Source organism: Chlorocebus sabaeus, chromosome 16, assembly GCF_047675955.1.
Source record: "Chlorocebus sabaeus isolate Y175 chromosome 16, mChlSab1.0.hap1, whole genome shotgun sequence".
Taxonomy (NCBI): Eukaryota; Metazoa; Chordata; class Mammalia; order Primates; family Cercopithecidae; genus Chlorocebus; species Chlorocebus sabaeus.
The window spans coordinates 65,937,832-65,956,266 of NC_132919.1; the positions used below are offsets into that span (position 1 = coordinate 65,937,832).

The window sequence follows — 18,435 nt, forward strand, 5'->3', positions numbered from 1 at the left end:
GTAGTAGGTGGCATAGGAAAGTTCTCCAGGCTTCTAATGGGAAAGAAGCTGAAGAAAACATCAGAATCCCAAGCAATAGGTCTAGTCTGATGTCTCTTCATGCTTAAGGCAATTGAGTCCCTTGCAACAATTTCTTTGGTTTCCCCCACAATGTCAGCTGCTTTGGACTGTCTCTGGGCTAGATGGAGCAAGCCCTTTTTTTTTTTTTTTTGAGACAGAGTCTCATTCTGTTGCCCAGGCTAGAGTGCAATGGTGCAAACTCGGCTCACTGCAACCTCCAACTCCCAGGTTTCAGTGCTTCTCCTTTCCTCAGCCTCCTGAGTAGCTGGGATTACAGGCGCCCGCCACTATGCCCAGCTAATTTTTGTATTTTCAGTAGAGACACGGTTTTGCCATGTTGGCCAGGCTGGTCTTAAACTCCTGACCTCAGGTGATCTGCCCACCTTGGCCTCCCAAAGTGCTAGGATTACAGGTATGAGCCACAGCACCCAGCCGAAAGATCTTTACCATTGGGATTCCTTCTGGTGCCTGGTGTTGACCCAATGAGGTGAGCAGCCTCCTTCCCTCCATGGATGCTGCCCTCCTGAAGCATCTTCCTTCTGGGAAGGCTGGGAGGTGCACATGAGTTTAGGTGTTCTTTTTCCCTTGCTTTAGGTCAAGCCCAGTCTTCAGCTGTAAATTGATTGTGAAGAAATGGAGGCTCATAGATGCCTACTTATGCTAACCTTGTCAGAAATAGATGGGGAATGTCGGTGATGGGGAGGGTAAAATGTGCTGAAACTTACTTTCCCCATAAGATGAGATGTTCAGAGTGATTCAGTTGAAATCTAGATAAAAGAATTGTGTGTGTGTGTGTGTGTGTGCCCGCGTGTGTAAGACAGAGGTAGAGAGACAGAGAGAGAGAGAATGCTATGGCAGGAAGTTTTCACTTAGCCAAGTTTTAACAACAAACAACGAGCAGTTTGTGGCCAAGCAGTCAGTCCAGGGGGAAAAACAAACAGGCAGAGTAGGGGCTTGCCTCGGGGATTGCTGAGAAAGCCAGGAATGAGTTTACCATGCTGCTTCTGGGGTGAGGAAGAAACACAAAACATTTAGATTTTTCACCTGGTTGCTCACAGATACGGTGAGTAGCCAACCCAGTGGTCAGTTTCCCCTTCTTCCTGACAGAGAGAGCCCTGGTTTTGATCAGATACCCATTCTCCCTTGGGGAAGGGATCTCCATCTCCAGCTTCGGGGTAAATCATGACTCACCCAAGCCAGGTGTGGTTATTCCTTTTTCCTTTTCAGAGACTAATTTACACATGGACAATTGATGCAGTGCTAGCCAATGACAGTAGAAGGGAAGTTCTGTCTGGGACTGTAGAAAGTTCTCCTCTCTTAAAAAGGGATTCAAGAAGGGGTCAGGCATGGTGGCTTAAGCCTGTAACCCCAGCACTTTGGGAGGCCAAGGCAGGCGGATCACTTGGGGCCAGGAGTTCAAGACCAGCCTGACCACCATGGTGAAACCCCATCTCTACTAAAAATACAAAATTATCCAGGTATGGTGGTGCATGCCTGTAATCCCAGCTACTTGGGAGGCTAAGGCAGGGGAATTGCTTGAACCCAGGAGGTGGAGGTTGCAGTGAGCCAAGATTGCACTGTTGCACTACAGTCTAGGCAACAAGAGTGAGACTCTGTCTCAAAAAAAAAATGCAAGAAGAAACTCTTCCTTTTATACTTCAGTTATTACAGGATGGTCTGCAGTCACCAGATGTGTGGTAGCCCCTTGGCACCATGAGCTGAACTGGCAGGCACTTGGAGGGTGGGTCAAGCAGAAAAACAGAAAAAATCTGAATTCCCAATGATGCCTTTGAGCCCCTGAATTGACCAATCCAGAGCTTCCCTACCTCTGGCCTTCTTATGTGAAATAAAATTTCCTCCTTATTTCAGGTAGGGCTTCCAGGTACTTGTATCCTGATTGATGCTGTCACTCTCACTGGAAAACAATTGGAAGGTAAGAACCATGGCTCCCACCTCTCTGGATTCCAGTAACCTACACCAAATCTGGCTTATTATGGGTGCTCAACAGGTGGGTGGATGTATGGGTGGGTGGCTTAATGGATGTATGGGTGGGTTCGAGGGTAGATGGATGGATGAATGGGTGGGTGAGTGGATGGGTGGGGTGGTTGGATGGGTGGGTGGATGGATGGATGGGTGGGGTGGATAGATGGATGGGTGGGTAGATGAGTGGATGATGGATAGGTGGGTGGATGTATGGATGAGTGGGTGGGTAGATGGATGAATGGATGGCTGTATGAATGTATGAATGGGTGGTTGGGTAGATAGGTGGGTAGATGGATGAAAGGGTTGGGGGTGTGTGTGGGTGGATGGTGGCTGGCTGGCTAGATAGATGAATGACTGGATGAATGTATGGGTGGGTGGATGGGGGTTAGACAGATGAGTTGGTGGATGGATGGTGAGTGACTGGGTAGATGAATGTATGGGTGGCTAGATGACTGGATGGATGGCTATGTAGGTGGATGTGTAGGGTGGCTGGGTGGCTGGGCAGAAGAATTAGTGGGTAAATGGGTGGATGGGTGGCTGACTAGCTGGATGTATGGGTAGGTGGGAGGGTGGGTAGATGGAAGTATGGTGACTGGATGGGTAGGTGGGTGGATGGATGGGTGGGTGGGTAAATGGGTGGGTGGATGGATGGATAGATCGGTGGATGGATGTGGTGGGTGAATGGCTGGGTGGCTGACTGACTGGATGGATGGATGGATGGGTGGCTGGATGGATGGATGGATTAATGGGTAGCCAGCTGGCTGGATGGATGATGGATGGATGGATGGATGGATGGATGGATGGATGGATGGATGGATGGAATAATGGGTAGCTGGCTGGCTGGATGGATGGATAGGTGGGTGGGAGGATGTGCAGGTGAGTGGGTGGGTATATGGATGAATGAATGTGTGGATGGAGCTCACCATCTCTCATGGCAACCTTATCCCAGCATCTGCTCTTCTAGTTCTCATTGTATTCTCAATTCAGGTTAGAGTGGACTGAAGAGGCATAAAGTTTCAAACTCAGGAGACTTGCATGAAACCGTCGCATGAACACAGGCCTGTTCTTTACTTGGAGATAACAGGAAACTTGCCCAAGAGCCCAAGAAAGGCCTCAGAAACAGTATTCTTCCCTGGGGTTTCCTGCAGAACTCTGCTTCTCCCTTGAAGATGGGGCACTCCCATCTCTTTGGGGCCCCTCCTAGGTCTCCACCTCCCTACACACAAAGCAGGAGTTGTCCATCCCCACTGTAAAGAAACCAGCTGTGGGATCTTTGAGCAGGTCTCCACTTGTTCCAAAGCCTCAGTTTCTACATTGGGTAAAGGGGAATGGCAGTGGCCCTAGTGAGATGACCTTCTTTTTTTTTTTTTTGAGATGGAGTTTCGCTCTGTTGCCCAGGCTGGAGCGCGTGGCTCCGTCTCAGCTCACTGCAACCTCCGCCTCCCAGGTTCAAGCAATTCTCCCTGCCTCAGCCTCTCAAGTAGCTTGGATTAAGGGTGCCCGCCACCACACCTGGCTAATTTTTGTGTTTTTTAAAGTAGAGACAGGGTTTCATCATGTTGGCCAGACTGGTCTCGAACTCCTGACCTCAGGTAATGCACCCGCCTCGGCCTCCCAAAGTGCTGGAATTACAGATGTGAGCCACTGCACCCAGCTGAGATGACCTTCTTAGACGGCCCATGTCACAGAATTTATAGTCCCCTTTCAAGATGATGCTTGGAATAACCCACTTCCAGCAAAAGTGGGCAGCAGCAAGAAGATTTAGTTTCATCCTTCAACTGAGTCATAAGTTGTTCCCTTTTGTACATGTGACACATGAAGAAGAGAGCAAGCCCTGGTGCAGGATGGCACCTGTGGCTATGAAAGAGAAGAAAATCTATGACCCTACTAGGGATTGACCCATGACCTTGACCTTTTGGGCAATGAGCTCCGACAGCTAAGCCATCATCCCTAACAGCCCAGTGCGCATCAGATGGTATAGACTTGCAGCCTGGAACAGCCCCCTGGAAGACAAACAGCCAAGTCACTGATCAGTTGCTTTACCCCTGTACTCTGTGTGTGTGTGTGTGTGTGTGTGTGCGCGCACGTGTGTGTGCCTGTGAGTATGTGCCCGGCCCTGCAGACCAGGGTCCTCAAAGGGACCCGCCCCAGTGTGAAGGAAAGACCCCGCCCAGCAATGACGGAGTGGCCAGGACATCTTTCCACAGCATCTGGGAGGAACAGGCAGGGCCGGATATGGGCTGCCGACCTTCTCCCTTCCTCCTGAAGAGGAAGCTCCTCCTGCGCCACCTTTGTGCTGACCGCTGGGTGGTTACGAATGTGTTCCCTGCCTGTCGTTCTCTTCCTGAGCAGTGAGGAGCAGCTTACTCAGCCCAGCCCAGCCCCCGCTCCCGAGATCCAGTCCACGAAGGAGCTCTGTGTCCTGGCTTCTGACCAGGCTGATGGGTGGGGTGGGAGGCAAGGACCAGAGGCTGAGTCAAGGCCTTCACCCAGCCTCTTCTGGAGCATGGCTTCCTCACCTCTCCCATAAAAAATAGACACAAGGTCCGAAAGGACTTCCCTGAACTAACAGGACAGGGCCTGCAAAAGGCCTGAACCCTGGCCAGCAGACAGGTGATGAGCATGTCTAGGCCGGGAAGGTGGGGAATAAATTTTATTTTAAAAATTAAATTAAATTTTTGTAAGAGACATGATCTTGCTCTATCACCCAGGCTGGACTGCAGTGGTATGATCATAGCTCACTGCAGCCTTCAACTCCTGGAGTCAAGCCATCATCCTCCTGCCTCGGCCTCCCGAGTAGCAGAGACTACAGGTGCATGCCACCATGCCCGGCTAATTTAATTTTATTTAATGTAACACGCCAATACCATGTATCATGTGCCCTTTATAATCATGAACTGATATTATATAAGCCTCATACTAACCCTATGAGAAAGGTGCTCTGATTATGCCTACTTTATATAGGAAGCGGCTGAGGCACAGAGAGGTTAAGCAACTTGCCCAAGATCACCCATCTAGTAAGCAGCAGAGCCCAGATCTGAATTCAGGCTGCAGAGTTGAGGCTTTTACCTAATATGCAGTGCCACCTCCCAGAGGCACAAAAATAAAAGCATTGCTTGAACACCATGTGTGTGCCAGGCACTGTCACAGGGTCCTGCCTGGAGCTCACTAATCAGGTACTCTCAAATACATGACTTCATTTAGTCATCACAAAAAACTCATAAGGAAACTGAAGGTCAGAGTAGTATAAAGTTGTAAAGAATAAGTTGTACAAAGATGCACAGCCAGTCACTGGCCCAATCCAGGTCTCTCTGAAGGCGAGACGAGATGGCTTTCCACTCCACCGGGAGTACGTATCCTAGGAGCAGGTGCCAGTGAAGCAAAGAGGGGCTTAGATCATTCAAGTAGCCTGCCGAGGTCACCAGACAGCAGAGGGCTGAGCCAGGATTCAAACACAGGTCTTTCTGATGCCTCTATGAGCCACTGCCAAGGCTTGGGGCTCTTCTGGGCCCAGCTCTTCCCAGGACTGTAATTTCCCAGGTGGGGCTTCCCTTGGGGAAGAAGTGGAAATGTCATGCTCTGGACCCACCTGGTAAAGAGAGGTTGACTGTTGCAGTGAGTACTCGGGGCATCTGGGGCCAGCTGACCCTTGTGCTTCAGGCATAGGTGTTGGGCTTGGTGGGATGGACTGCTGGTCCTCTGCTCTTATCTGAGCAGCCCCTCTTTCTCTCCAGCCCCAGCTCTTAGCATAAACAAGACTTTGGAGACCCTCAGTGCAATTCAGCTCCCCTAACCTTTTTTTTTTTTTTTAAGAGCTCACACCTGTAGCTCCAGCACTTTGGGAGGCTCAGGCGGGAGGATTGGTTGAACTCAGGAGTTCGATACCAGCCTGGGCAACATAGTGAAACCTCCATCGCTACAAAAAAAAAAAAAAAATTTGGTAGGCATGGTGGAGTCCCAGCTACTCTGGAGGGTGAGGCAGGAGGATCGCTTGAGCCCAGGAGTTCGAGGTTGCAGTGAGCCATGATCGTGACACTGTACTCCAGCTTGGGAGACAGAGTAAGACCCTGTCTTAAAAAAAAAAAAAAAAAAAAGAAGAAGAAGAAGATTGCCTCTCAGAGTGTGTGCGCTATTTTCTGAAAAACAGGAGCAGACAAAAAGGCCCCATCAATTTCTATTTTGCCCTGGGCCCCTTAACCACAACTCCATTTGGGAACGGCGGGTGGAGGAACTCAGTCTCGGCACTGTGGGAGAGCAGGCTGGGGGCAGCTCAGCCTGGGTTACCGACCCCCTAATCCCCCAACAGTGGAATGTGCTTGATTCCAGGAGGCTAAGGTGTGGAGGGTGGGTGAGTTGCAGAGGCTGCTATGGCCCTGCTGTTTGACGCTTCGTGATAGATGAGCCTCCAGTCCTCCTGTCTCTGTGTCCCCCCTCCACCCCCCTCACTCTGTGAGGTCTGGTTTGTGCAAGGAAGCCTGTCAGTGTCGGGACACGTTGGCCCCATGGCCTGCAGCGGGAAGGGGGCCTCTGAGGGATGCCTGCTGTCTGGCCCTCTCCTCAAGAGGGCTCCTCTCACCCTATGCCTCGGGGTCCTGGGCGCTTCCCTTTCAAAGCTGCAAAATGATCGCCATTAATGCAGCTTGTCTCCTGGAGGCGCTGAAAATAGGTTAAGGGAGGAAGGGCCCCTGACTGCCTGGCTTCTGAGAGCCTGCATCGATCTAGCTTATTTGGGGCCGGGTGTGGGAGAGAGAAGGGCACAGGCCTGCTTGGTGGATGTTGAGTGCGGGTTTTGCCCGAGGGGGTGGGAGCTATTAGGACCACCCTGGGGACTGCAGTGAGTTCAGCTGTGGACTTCTGCAGAGATGTAGCTGCCGCCTGGCTGCCAAGGAAAGAACCACATTGAAGCCTGCCATGCTGGCAGCAGGGGAAGACAAGCCACATCCCCAGGGTTAGTACCTGCACCTTCTGGAGAGTCAGTGCCTCCTAGGGGCCTCTGTGCCCCACTCTGGCCCTAACCTGAAAGCCCCATTCACCTCCAACAGAAAGCTCTCCTGGACTGCCCTCATACGCCACTCTGAGATCCACTCTTTGAGTCTGAGGGACCTCAGAGGAGCCCAAATGGAGGAGCTATTCAGTCTGGAAAACTGGGGACCCACTTTGTACATCAGCATGTGCAGGCCCTGGGCTGTCAGGCTGGGAGAGGTGGGTCTGGTGGAAGAGGTACCATCCAAGGCAGCTCTGCCTTCCAGGAGCCTGCAGTCTCACCAGAGGCCAAAGGTTACCATCCAGACCAGATTCATCTGAGCCATAGAAATGTAGCATGAGTCTTACTCTGTCACCCAGGCTGGAGAGCAGCGGCACAAACATGGCTCACTGCAGCCTCCAACTCCTGGGCTCCCAAGTAGCTGGGACCACAGGTATGCACCACCACACCTGGCTAATTTTTAAAATTGTTTTTGTAGAGATGAGGTTTCGCTATGTTGCCCAGGCTGGTCTTAAACTCCTGGGCTCAAGCAATCCTCCTGCCTCAGCCTCTCAAAGTGCTGGGAAGATGCCTATATTTAACATGAGCCATGTATTTAATTTTAACTTTCTAGATGGCATATTTAATGGAAAAAGGAGCAGATGAAATTAATCTTAATATATTTTATTTAATCCAATACAGATGAAAAATACTGTTTCAACATAAAACATAAATATTAAGCATATTAATATTTTACCTTTTTACCTTTTTTCTGTACTGTCTTTGAAAGCCAGTGCATGCTTTACAGTGACATCACATCTCAATTTGCCCTAGCCATGTTTCAAGTACTCAGGAGGTGCATGTGGCTAACAGCTAGCATATTGGATGGTACAGCTCTAGACAATGTGGCTTGGGTCATGGCAACACCACCTTTATTTTTGTTTAACTTTTAAGTTCAGTGGTACATGTGCAGGTTTGTTATATACGTAAACTTGTGTCAGGTATTAAGCCTAGTATTTATTAGTTATTTTTCCTGATCCTCTTCCTCCTCCTCCCACCCAGCACCTTCCTTTCAACAGAAGAAAATTCCAGATGAAATGCACAAGGTACAGTGGGTCTGGAGGCATGGAGAAGCAGGTAGAACTTCCTCCTTGGAGGCTTTCAGTCTAGGCTGGGCTGCTCCTCCTCCTGGCAGGCTGAAGGCAATCTAGCTGAGAGGATGGCTCCTGAGCACTGGTCCCAGGCCTGGGTTTCTGGAATATCTCTGTCTGCAGGGCTCACTTGCTGCTGTGTGTGTCACCCAAGAGGCAGCATAGAGTAGGAAGCTGGGCGCTGGATGGCGGTCAGGACACGTAGGTTCCAGGTGGGCTTTGAATTCTGCACAATCGGGCAGATCACATACCTGCTCTGGGCCTCCATTTCCCTGTGGCAAATGAGCAGGAAGGCAATTACTCAATACCCCCATCTCCCACTCTCCCCTTGAAACCTCAAGGATTCATTGAGTGGAACAGGTCAGTTGGGATGATACACGGTCTCCTGCATGCACAGGGCAAGCCCTGTAGTGATGTAGAATAGAGGACTTCTGGTTTGGCACTCTTTGCCACCTGCCAAAAACAACCTCCGCTTCAGCACTGGCCTGCCACAGCTGGAGTCAATTCATCAACGTTTATTCGGCCCTCCAGTGCGCCAGACCCTCCAAGTGCCACTGCTCTAGTGGCTCTCACGGTGGGGTAAGGCATCTCAACCCCACGTGGAAATGGAGTAATTCCTGAAGACGTCCCCTTAGCCATCACCTGTCTAGCTTGGAGTAGTTGAGCAGATTCATGAAAAGACATACGCACCTCTTTGTCCTCAAGAAGCATATGATCCAACCTGGAGACTGATTACATGTGGAAAGTCAACACTCCAGCAAAGTGAATGCCGAGAACAATCAAGGCAAGGGGGAGGAAAGGCTGCTACAGGCTGAGTGGTCAGGAAGGCTGCTGGAGGAGGAGCTGGGATCTGAGCCAGCTTGGAAGTGAGGACAAATCACTTTAGGGAGCCAGCAAAGGCACAGAGGTGTGAAAACACACAGTGTACGAGAGCACCCAGCATAGAATCCATGACTTGAGCCCATGGTCAGCTCAGGCAGGGCAGGGAAGCAGAGGCTCGAAGTTTGGGAGGTAGAGGTGGGTTGGTCTGGGGAAGGCAGGATTCCAAACTAAGGAAGCAGGAGCAGGGAGCCACTGATGGTTCCTGAGCAGGAGCATGACATGCATATGGCGGTGCCGAGGCAGGTGAATGTGAAGGCAGGATGCTTGGAGCGGAAGGTGGGTGTGGAGGAAACAGTCAGGAGCTCCTGTGATAATCACTGTGACACTAACACTCAAAATGGAAAGCCCTTTCATGCCTCTTCTCATTTAATTCTCTTTCAACTCAGTGAAGTACATAGAATGGGTCGTATTGCTTCCTTCTTAAAGATAAAGAAAATGAGTTTCAGAGGAATTAATTGATTTGTCCAAAGGGACCACCTTGGAGAATCAGACTCAGGCTCTGTGTCTAAAAGTATTGAACTCTTTCTACTATCCCACGTCCTAATGGTCCACGAAAATGGGGTCCCAAAAGGAGATAGAGATAACCAAAGAAGGCTCTCCAGAGGGGTGAAGTACATTCAGAGGAGAGTAGAACTCAGGTGATCCGAGCATCCCTCAGAAGTCTTCACACTTCAATACTGACCTGGTGCATCTGATCCAACTGGTGCTTACGCACCCAAGTTGGAGTCAATGAGGCCTAAATTTAGGTTTCAGCTGGCCACCTGCCTGCTGCGTAGCTTTGGATGCTTTATGTAACCCCGCTAAGTCTCAGTGTTCTCATCTGTAAATTAAGACAGCCGGGCACTGTGGCTCACGCCTGTGGGAGGCCGAGATGGGTGAATCACCTGAGGTCAGGGGTTCAAGACCAGTCTGGCCAACATGGTGAAACCCCGTCTCAACTTAAAAATATAATAATTAGCCGGGCATGGTGGCACACGTCTGTAGTCCCAGCTACTCAGGAGGCTGAGGCAGGAGAATCACTTGAACTGGGAGGAGGAGGTTGCAGTGAGCTGAGATTGCACCACTGGAACTCCAGCCTGGGTGACAGAACGAGACTCCGTCTCAAAGTAAATAAAATAAATAGATATAAATTAAGATACCTTGATGCGAGGAGCGCGTAAGGAATGAATGAGGTCATTATTAGTGCGAGCCCAGAGAGACTGGTCTCTAAGCCAGCCCCTCAAGTCTAAATTAGGCCAACCCCCATCGCTCCATGTGACACACAAGCCTGCTCCACCCCCACGATTGACCAGGAGACCACCACCATCCCCCTGCAGCTTCCCCCAGCCTCACGCCACCCCTGCCTTCCTCAGACCTCCTCTCCCGCCATCCCAAGGATGTGCACACCTACTCCCTGCTCTGCATGGCCCCAAAGAGCAGCAGGTGTAGAACGCATTTCTCTAGTCTGGGCGGGCTTCCTAGAAACGCTGCTGAGCCCTGCCAATGCCTAATGACCATGGGAATCGCTTAGTAAGAGAAAAAGCCAGACCTTTGCCCTGGCCCTGCTCACAGGTGATGGGGTTAATCGGGAATTCTTTCCCTCCTCAGGGCTGCTGGTAGGGGTCCAGCTCCTCGATGACCTGGGGACACATTAGTCAGTGATAAGTGGGGCTTTCCAGCCCCTTTTATCCTGTTTACAATACACTGGTTTTCCTTAGACAAAACCCTCCTCCCCTGCCTTGCTCCTGGCTGTTATGGCTACATGAGACAATTTGCTGATGGACTCTCTAGGGAGGACAACTTCCTTGGAGTCCCCGTCCCACCTCCTGCGGCACCTGGGGCAATATCCCCTCTACCTGGTGGGTCCTGGAGGGGGCCATAGAAGCTTGTTTTTCTCAGCTCATTGCAGCCTCTGAATTCAGAAGTGCCACCCTGTCTGCTCAGCTTTAACCCAAGGGGGTGAAGAAAAATCCAGAGATGACAAGATGATGTTTCCCTGGCTTTGGGGTGGGGGTGACTGGGGTCACTGTTGCTGTCCAGAGTGGAAGCCATCAGAGGTGTCCTATTTATCTGTGTGACTCAGCCCTCTTTGGGTCACAAAGGCCAGATGATCCAGCAGCTACCTGGAGGGTGGTTTATGAAAGCAGCCTGGTCCTAGTCAGCTCTGCCACCAATAAGCTTGGCCAGCTTGGGCAGGTGAGTTAATTTCTCTGAAGTTCAGTGTCCTTGTCTAGAAAACTGGCATAGTGACGCCTGTCCTGCCTCCCATGAGGCAGATGGGAGCACAGAACCAGCCACGGCTGTGCCAGTGCCTAAATGGGAGGCACTGTATTTGGCACTCTGCACTGATTCCAGGTGACAGCTCTTCCACCAAGAATGGGTCCACCGCTGCGGGTGGTTTTTAATTGCCCAAAAGTCGACTTCCAAATAATTCTAGGTTTCTGAAATGCCAAGCAGGTAGGATACTTAGGAGAATGAGTTAATGAAATGGAGTCCATTTCCAGGCACCAGAAGTTTCATAAGCACCTACCTCACACCAGACACTGAGCTGGATGCCGGGGAAATGCGGGGATGCAAGACACATCTTCTGCTCTCGGGCTGGTGAATGGAGAACTGGGACCCCTGTAACGAGTGCTGAGAGGGAGCACCAGTGCTAAGGAAGCATGGGGGAGAAGTTCTAGCCCAGCCTAGGGGTTGGGGCCGTGACCCAAGGAAGGTGAATTCAGAGTGGGACTTGAAGAATGAACAGGAATAGCTTAGGCCTGAGACAGAGGGAAGAGTGTTTGAAGCACAGGGAGCAGTGCATGCAAAGGCCAGAAGACACAAAGGCCTTGTGACGAGAGCCGCAATTATTCTAGTTAGGATGGGGGAAATGACCAGGATGAGGCCAGTATGGAGGGTTCTGTCTGCCAAGATGAGGATATTACTGTGTTCTCTAGACACCAAGGTGCCATCAAAAGGCTTAGCATGGCAAGGCACCAACTGTGTGTTTCATTTTTTACCCTTTTATTTTCATTTATTTTGACAGAGTCTTGCTCTGTCACCCAGACTGGAGTGCAGTGGTACAATCTTGGCTCACTACAGCCTCTGCCTCCCGGGTTCAAGTGATTCTCCTTCCTTAGCCTCCCGAGTAGCTGGGATTACAGGTGCACGCCACCACATCCGGCTAATTTTTGTATTTTTAGTAGAGACAGGGTTTCACCATGTTGGCCAGGCTGGTCACAAACTCCTGACTTTGGGTGATCTGCTTGTCTCAGCCTCCCAAAGTGCTGGGATTACAGGTGTGAGCCACCGCACCCAGCCTACTTTGTGTTTTAGAAAGATCTTTTGGGGAACTTTAAGAGGATGATTGAAAGTGGAGAAGGTGGCTGAAGAATGATGAGGGCATCTCGAGGTGCTCTCATAACTTAGTAGGGGAAGTGGGACATATTCACAGCTGGCACCAACTGTGCAAGGTGGCATGTGAGCATTGGCACAGGTGGGACACACAATAGCGTGGGGGCCAGGAGGAAAAAGAATCCAAAGGTGCGCTGGGAAGGGGAGGGACCAGGCCAGGAGAGTAGAGGGGCCACTAATAAACGTTTGAGAGAAGGGATAATAGAATTATTCTATTTCGGCTGGGCGCGGTGACTCACTCCTGTAATCCCAGCACTTTGGGAGACCAAGGTGAGTGGATCACCTGAGGTCAGGAGTTCGAGACCAGCCTGGCCAACACAGTGAAACCCTGTCTCTACTAAAAATACAAAAATTAGCCAGGTGTGGTGGTGGGCGCCTGTAATCCCAGCTACTCTAGAGGCTAAGGCAGGAGAGAATCGCTTGAACCTGGGAGGTGGAGGTTGCAGTGAGCCGAGATCATGCCACTGCACTCCAGCCTGGGCAACAAGAGTGAAACTCCGTCTCATAAAACAACAACAACAACAAAAATTATTCTATTTCATCTGGTTTAGTTGGCCAGAGAGACACAACAAATTAATACCGTTCCAGAAATAAGAATTAAGTTTCATCAAGTGAGACCAAAAGTTCTCTTCAGAGAGATGTGTTTCAAGTTTGTCTCACCACAAAGGGAACAAACACACTAACTATGACTTGGGTTGCTGAATTCTGGAGCTCTACAACTGTGGGGGCACTTCCTGAAGTTCAGGTAAAGGTGCAAACATGTCATCGCATTGATTTTCCTGAAACACAACTTCATCCCATTACCCGAGGCCAAAAGCCTGTCAGATATTACCCATGGTCACAGGGTGGAGGCAAAACATTCTTCCTGTCTGTGACATGACTGACTCACAATTCTAATTCAATCTTCCTCCACTGCAGAATCTCTCTGTCCTGGTCGGGCATAGTGGCTCAAGCCTGTAATCCCAGCACTTTGGGAGGCCAAGGCAGGTAGATCATTTGAGGTCAGGAGTTTTGAGACCAGCCTGACCAACATGGTGCAACCCTGTCTCTACTAAAAATACAAAAAATTAGCCAGGCATAGTGGTGCATGCCTATAGTCCCACCTACTCAGGAGGCTGAGGCAGGAAAATCTCTTGAACCCAGGAGGCAGAGGTTGCAATGAGCTTAGATCATGCCAGTGCCCTCCAGCCTAGGTGACAGAGTGAGACTCCATCTCAAAAAAAAAAAAAAAAAAAAAAAAAAAAAAGGAAAGAAAAGAAACTCTCTGTCCTAGCCAAGAGGAACCACACAGATTGCCTCCTGGGCCTACCTATACCCTTTCCAACTTTACCTCTCTGCTGCCAGAAATGCCCTGTGCCTGCCTTTCCATACATCCTTGTATTTCAAGGTACAGCTGAAATCACATCTACTCTATAAAGTCTTCCTTTGTCATAATAATTCAAAGGGATCTCTTTCTTTCCTGCATTCTGCAACCCCAAGCTACAGGGCTTCTTATAACCTGGCCTTGAAAATCCCAGAATTTCACTTCTTTCACATTCTATTGGTCCAGGAAGTCATTAAGGCCAGCTCAGGTTTAGAGGGAGTAAAACTAGACTCCACCTCTCAACGGTAGCAGTAGCAAAGAATATGAGATCATCTCTATTTTATTACACAATTTGCCCTAAGACCTAGGCAAGAAGGGTCCCTAGCTCAGGCCCCAGGCCAGATCCTCAGGGGACCCCACACTTTTGAAATATTCTAAGTCCTCTTCAGTGGCTAGGATCATCCCAGTTGGTTTCTCTTCAGAGTACTCTAAGACCCACCTCTTGATCTGTGTGGTTGGCCAAATGCCCTGAGGAGCTTCAGGGCTCATGCCTATGGGGTTGTCCAGGGCAACCTGACAAGTAGATTGCTTCTGCTGACCAGCACAGTATTTATTTTATGGCATTGAATAATACTGGGCCACTAGAATAGTACCGATTTGCTAATTTGGGGTGATTCACATTGGATATATGAGTTCAGAACTCTGGGCTACTAACAGTTCACCACCAATCCTTGAGGTTGAGCCACCTGTGTGGGTCAATGCCCTGGCTCTCACCACATTTATGACCACAGTGCCACCTCTGGTATGACACAATAATGAGAGTGGATGCATCCTTTAACCTGACTACTGGGGTCCCCCACCTCCAGCTGGTACAGGGTGTTCACCCCTCTCCAAGGCTTTGCACCACATGTCAGGCAATCCTCCAGAAGTGGCCATGCCTATCTTCTCCATTCAAGACCATTATGCTGTAATGCCAACCAACTTTTACAGTCAATGTCCTCTCTTGCCTCTGATCAATATAGTGACCTCATGAGATACTGGGTTGGTCTTAAGCTGTTCCAGGTGAGGGCCAGATGTTCCTTACATGAATGGAACTTCTCTTCTTGCTCCACCCATGGGCCCTGAGCCTATCCACCCCTTCCCCTGACAACTGGTTTCAGTGTGTGGAAGGCAGGGGTGCAGTCAACACTGAAAGAGATCACCTTCTAGGAATTCAGGCCTAGAATTAAGCCTAGGATTAAGGCCTAAAGAATTCAGGAGAAGATGTGGTTGGATGATATGTTGTTGTAAACACACATCTAAAACTGACTGGTGAAATTTTATTCACATTTTTCTGCATTCTGTAAGCAAAAATCGCCATTGGTGTCATCACTAAAGAAGCACAGGAACAAACTTTGAGTTATGAAGCCAGTATTTGTAGGTAGAGTGAACAATGGTGCAGCATCATGAGTAACGATGTAACCAGCATTAAATAAATGGCATTATCAATACAACCAGCTGTCTTAGTCTATTTTCTGCTGCCATAATAGAATACCACACACTGGGTAATGTTTAAAGAAAAGAAGTTTATTTGCTCCCAGTTCTGGAGGCTGGTAAGTCCAAGAGCATGGCACCGTCATCTGGTGAAGTTCATCCCATGATGGAAAAGTGAAAGGCAGAAGTTAGTATATGAAACTGACAGACAATGGCAGCCAAACCTGTCCTTTTATCAGGAGTCCACTCCTGTAATAACATCGATCCATTCATGAAGGCTGTGTCCTTGTGACCCAATTGCCTCCCAAAGGCCTTTCAGTACTGCCACAATGGCAGCCAAGTTTCCAATATATGAATTTTTGGGGGACACATTCAAAGCATAAAATTCTCCCCCTGCCCCCACAATTTATGTCCTTCTCACTTGCAAAATGTATTCATTCCATCCCAATAGTACCAAAAGTCTTAATTCAATCCAGCATCAACTCAAAAGCCCGAAGTCTAAAGTCTCATCTAAACCAGATATAGGTGAGACTCAAAGCACGATTCATCCCAAGGCAAATTCCTCCAGCTGTGACCCTGTGAAATCAAAACAAGTTATCTTTTTCCAAAATACAATGGTGGTACAGGCATAGGATAGACATTCCCATTCCAAAAGAGATAACTAGGCAAGAAAAGAAGGGTAACTATTCCCAAGTAAGTCCAAAATCCAATAGGGAAAACAACATTAAGTCTTAAAGCTAGAAAATAATCTCCTCTGATTCATGTCCCACTCCTGGACATGCTGGGAGGCTGGGCCCCCAAAGCTTTGGGCAGTCCCACCTCTACAGCCTTTCTAGGCTCAGTCCATGCAGCAGCTCTGATGGATTGGAGTCTCCTGCCTATAGTTCCCAGGCTGGAGTTGGCTCCAATCCCACATTTCCGTTCAGCATTGCCCTAGTGGGGACTCTCTGCAGTACCAGCTTTAAATAAGTGGCATTAGGAACTGGAGGGGCAGAGAAAGCTACATAGGACAATACAAACAGGTTCTGAAAAGTCATGGCATTGTGAGTAACAATGTTGTTCCCCTTTTCTCATGGTAGCCAGAAACTAGCGAGAAACAGCACATTTGACAATAGCATAAAGAGATAGTTCCTGGATCCAGACAGAAAGTGATGGTGCCTGAACAATGTAAAGAATATTCACATGCACATATTAGACAATAAATAAACACCTGAGTACTTTTCTCTACTAATTTTTCTAATCTTTGTTGTTAAATCACAATTCCTCACGAGTCCATGAATTTTATAACACAGTTTTGTTTGTTTGTTTGTTTGTTTATAAGGTGGTGTCTTACTCATCTTTGTACATCAGCCCTTGCATTGTGTTTGACACACAGTTATCAGCTCAATGAATATATAATGTAGGATGATTTATGGAAGGAGACCAATGGACTAAGTCAAGTGGACTCTGGTGAGCCTGGAAAACAGTTCTAGTAAAATGAAGGAGAGGCTAGAGGGTAAGTCATGCCAAGAGAATGTCAGCAGTATATATCAATTATCCAAGTGGTTTAACCACACACGAAAAAGAAAAAATGGGATATAAGTTAAAAATGCAGTAAGATGGAGAGTGGAGTTTTCTTCCATTTAGAGGAAGGCCTAAATACATGTAAAGGCTTAAGTCTTTAAGAGACTGAGAGGCAGAAGGGAGATCTTCTGAACTTCAATTTCCTTATCTGCCTTATCCACCTCCCAGGGATGCCATGAGACCCAAAGGAAAACAAGACATAGGCATGAAAATTATTTGAGAAATTTTTTAATTTCTATCCTCTGATAGATTTTTCTGATAGCTTCCAACTACCCACAGAATAAAAATCTATAAATAAAAACCCAACACTGACGTTTAAGATTTCCTGGCCAGGCGCAGTGGCTCACGCCTGTAACCGCAGCACTTCGGGAGGCCAAAGTGGGTGAATCATCTGAGGTCAGGAGTTCGAGACCAGCCTGACCAACATGGTGAAACCCTGTCTCTACTAAAAATACAAAAATTAGCTGGGTGTGGTGGTGGGTGCCTGTAATCCTAGCTACTTGGGAGGCTGAGGCAGGAGAATCGCTTGAACCCAGGAGGCGGAGGTTGGAGTGAACCAAGATTGTACCATTGCATTCCAGCCTGGGCAACAGAGCAAGACTCTATCTCAAAAAAAAAAAAAAAGAAAAGAAAAAGAAAAGAAAAAGAGAAAAAAAAATTCCTATGATCTGGTTCTAACCTTTCTTCGAATACTATTATTGCCCCAAACACCCTGAATCCAGCCAGAGGAGATTCATATTCTTTCCTTCTGTTTGCCTTTGCTCAAGCTATCCCCTCAGCCTCAAATGTACTCCTCTTCATCTCTACCAGGCAGATACAATAAACATTTTCACAGCGGTTAGTATATACAAGACACTGTTAAAATTCTCTTGATTCTTGAAGGTCCTATTCATATGCTATTTTGTCCATGAACCCTTCTTGCCCTCCCCAGGGAAATGGTACTTTGGATCAATTGTAGCATGTATTCTACTTGATAATGTAGCTTGAGAGTATGATTAGTCCTCCCAACAGACCATGAGAGATATGGGAGATTTTAGGGCTGTGTCTTGCTTGTGTTCCTATCTCTAGTATCTGTGCATGGTACATTGTAGATGCTCAACGACAGAATAAATGAAAAAAATAATTTCAGGGAAAGAATGTACATGGGTGGATAGTCTCTTGGGACACAAAACTGGGTGGGATCCAGGATCCAGGAAAACAGAAGTATCAACTTGTAAAAAAAAAAAAAAAAAAAAAAAAAAAAAAAAAAAAAAAAAACTCTCCTGCCTTGGGAAAAAGAGCAGATAGGCTTGGAGGATGGAAATGGGATAGCCTATGTGCAGACACAGAAGTGTCCAAATCCCAGTCCCTGCTTAAATACCACCCCTTCATTAAGTCTTTCCTAAATATCCTCCGGGAGACGACCCCCAGTTCAGCTCAATCTCTTTGGAATGTTTGTCTTGATAAATAAATGTTTGTCTTGATAAATAAAATTCATAGAAAGCCATTGGTTTGGACTGAGCTCTGCACTAGGCCCAACAGGCCAAACCAAAATAGTCACTCATGCTAACGTTCCAAGCCACAAAGCCGAAATTAAGCTGTTCATCTGACCTTCAGAGAAATCAGAAGAGAGGGGAAATAGCCATATCCCCATGATAAAGGAAGTCCCTTTGCCTTAACCAATACAAGTAAAATAACTTTGA

The 18,435-nt window shown here is 48.3% G+C and overlaps 1 long non-coding RNA gene across 1 annotated transcript; it reads right to left on the bottom strand.

Moving 5' to 3' along the window:
* Positions 1-7,907: 7,907 nt before the first annotated feature.
* LOC140708782 (uncharacterized) lies at positions 7,908-11,061 on the bottom strand. Its single transcript, XR_012088985.1, has 3 exons — positions 10,179-11,061; positions 9,722-9,859; positions 7,908-8,429 (listed from the first exon to the last, which is right to left on the bottom strand). It is a non-coding gene; the product is annotated as an uncharacterized lncRNA (long non-coding RNA).
* Between the last annotated feature and the right edge of the window lie 7,374 nt (positions 11,062-18,435).